The sequence below is a fragment of the Nannochloropsis gaditana genome (genome assembly GCF_000240725.1).
Source record: "Nannochloropsis gaditana CCMP526 unplaced genomic scaffold scaffold221, whole genome shotgun sequence".
NCBI classification, from domain to species: domain Eukaryota; class Eustigmatophyceae; order Eustigmatales; family Monodopsidaceae; genus Microchloropsis; species Microchloropsis gaditana.
In genome coordinates, this window is record NW_005803732.1 from 12,276 (window position 1) to 15,602 (window position 3,327).

Here is a 3,327-nt window from a genome sequence, read left to right on the forward strand (position 1 = left end):
AGCACGCGTTCAAATCCTGGACCGCCCTCAGGGCTGTCACCTCCTGCGCCCAGCAAGCCTGCGCCAACCCCTCTTCTCCCCCTCTCTCCCCTTCTCCCTCCTCCCTCCTCGAGAGAGCCTCCCTGTTCCCACTCCTCCTATCCAACGCCCATCCCCGCCGGTGGTGTCGCTCTCCCTCCCGCCATTTTTGCACCGTGAGCAGCAATTTTTCCACCGTTTCAGCCAAGGTCACCGCGTGCCCCTCCCACTTCGCCAGCTCTTGCTCTTGCTCTCCCACCACGTGCCGGGCGCGGCTCAGCGCGTGTTTCACCTGCCATCCCCCCTCGTCGTAGGCAGGCATGCTCAACAGCTTAGGCACGGGGAGGGAATAGAAGATCACCGTCAAAACGTTGCGAAACGATACCCGGAAGGCATCAGCCCAGGACGAGGAAAAGAAGACGTGGAACTGAGGATCTCGGGAAGGTTCTGGGAGGTGAGGGAGGACGAACCATTGCCGCCAGGCCGCATCGGTCTCGGTCAATATCTGCGGTGGGAAGGGCGTGGTGGAGGAGGAAGGAGAGGACGCGGCTGAGGTGGAAGAGGAGGAGGAGGAGGCGGATTGGAGTGTATAATTGGCGAGGAATTCGATGGCCTTGTCCCGGCGGTTGGACTGAATGGCATAGACCACATAGTACCTGATGGGGAAGGAAGGGTGCAAGGATGCGACGTCAGTGCCCACGCACATCTTCCCCGTACTTTTTGATCGCTGGGTGTGACGAGTGTCGCCGACTTGTATAATCTACGAGCGCCGAGTCCCCAATCCTCCTTGAAATGCAGACAAGATCATACCCCGTCCGCCGGGATAACCCCAAGTCATCCCTCAATAAAGCGCGATGGCTTCGCCATGGTGACCATGGCGCACTAAGCTTACCGTAGCAAAGAAACCTTCATCTTATACAGCTCTCGGGCGTGATGGACATCCAAATGGCTGAATAAGCGCCGGTCGAGGAACTCCCAAAGACGGAGCAAGCCCTGAATGTCGTAGGAGCGGACCAGCCCGTTAATATGCGCCAAGAGCTTGTCCACGTCGAAGGCTTTCAGCCGGTCTTCTCGTCGGTCTACTTCAAAGACGGCCATGCTTTTCGTAAAGCCACGGAAGAGCAGGTATTCAATGATGTCTTCGTCCGTACGAAATAATTGCTCGTCTGTCAACAGGTTTGCGTTGCTGCTACCGGCGTGGGAAAGGTGTGGAACGCCGACATGTGGCAGACTACTGCTGTTGCCGGTGGTGTTGATGGTTATAGCGCTTGGTATTCCTGTCATCACGATTTTGTTCCTCGTGATTTAATTTCACTGGCTTGCACCTTTTTCTGTCGCCATGTGAAGGCACCATTTTATACGTTGCATCAGAAAAGGGTAAGAGCATGATAGTCAACACCAGCTGCCATACCCGTCCATCAAGAACGTGTCCTTCAAATGATATGCCCTCGTCACTGAATATTTATGCCATCATTATGTTGTAAGGAAGGAAGGACTTCAAACATGCATGCGTTGGTTTACTTGCAAAGACCTCAATATAATAATATTTCTACCTCGAGTATTTGTTCGTCGTCGCTGAAGCCAAGCTACCACCCCCACACATCGCAAATAATTACCAATGGCCCCACTCAACCGAGCGAATTATCATCGTTGGCGGACATAAATTCTCATGTTTTCTTTTCCTTACATAAACCTTTCTCTTGCGCGCGCAGGAGTGTTTAACGGGCTTGATCGTCGCTGTTGTTTTCCTTGCAGCACGAGCGCCGCTCAGAGAGCGGCTCTAACCTCTGCCCTGCACAGGAAGTTATTGTGTGACCACCGACACCAACCTTCCTATGGAAGCTGCACTCGCACACATCGAGCATGCCTGTGAGCTGTTGCAGACGGATCCGATGAGAGCCTCGGAAATTCTCCTTGCTCTACGCAGTAATCCGGAGGCTTTGGGTGTAGCCAGGCATGTCCTCGAGCACTCCACCAACGCCGTCGCACAATTTCATGCCACGGGCCTTTTACAGGCAGCCTTACTTGGCCGGTGGACTGAATTGCCTTTGGAAGAGCGTGCGGCCGCACGAAGTTACCTGGCTACCCTCCTCTTAAACCACGGAGAGCGCTACTCCCATTTCGTAAGCTCTCAGCTCCTGCAAACATTTGCTGTTCTTTGGAAACGGGGGTGGGCCGAAGAAGGACCCGATGGGAAGACACACTTTTTCCAGCAAGTACAAGCCCTGACGCATGCGCCTGAGGAGAAGGATGGCGGCGGGGAGGCTTCACGGAAAAAAAATAAAGTGGTGTTGGCCAGTGCGTTCTTGCTCGCGTTGGTTGGGGAGTTCAGCACCGCCAAATCGGCCGCGCTGGGGCTTCCTTTGGAGTTTCATAGGCAGGCACATAAGGCTTTCGAAGACTACGGCCTCTTGCCCTGCTTGGAAATCGGGATGGGCATGCTGGCGCGTGGGGTCGAGGAGACCTTGGTGGCCCTCCCCCCGAGCGGGCAAGCGGGAAGGGAGGGGGGAAGCGGGTTGACAGCTGACGCCCATGGATGCCTACTGAGGTTGAATGCGATTGTCCAGTTGTGCTTGGAGACGCTATCGTGGGATTTTACCGGCTTTGACCCCTTGCAAGAGCCTTCCATGAAGACGCCCTGCTTCATCTCCCCCCCGATAGCCTGGCGCCCGTACTTGCTGCGGCTGGACCTTCTGGAAGGTCTCGTCAGCGTCTACACCCGCCTGCGGGGCCTCTCTGTCCAGGAAGGGGAAGGCCGCTTGCATTTGTTGCGACAACTTCTGACCCAGCTGGCATCCCTGCAAGGACCGGTCTTCCCGACAGGAGAGGAACGATCCCAGTACGCGCTCTTCCTCCTCCGCGTGGGCGTGGATTTCCTGTCCCAGAGCGTGGAAGCCGCCTCGTCCGCGGAAGCAGCCCTTTACGAAAGGAGACAGGGGTCAGCCGAGGACGAGGTGGAAGGCTACGGTCGAGAGGTGGATGGATGGGTCAGCTTCGTCCACGTCTGCGTGAGCAATTTCCGCTTGCCTGTCTTGGCGGCTTTCCCATTCTTCCCGGACCTCTGCCAGCGCTTGAGTGCGGTGACCTGCCTCTTGTTGCGGGTCACTGCGGGACGCGCAGTGAACTACCGGGGCTCCAACCAGGACTGGACAGCGGCGTGCGAAGAAGGATGGGCGATGGCGGCGTTCGAGACGTTGATCGAGGCGTGGGGGGTGTTGGTCGCCGACCCCATGATCGCCGGGGAAGGTGGCGGCAGCGGGGGCACCTCCCCGGTGGGACCGATGGGGATGGAGGGAGGAGGAGGGGGGG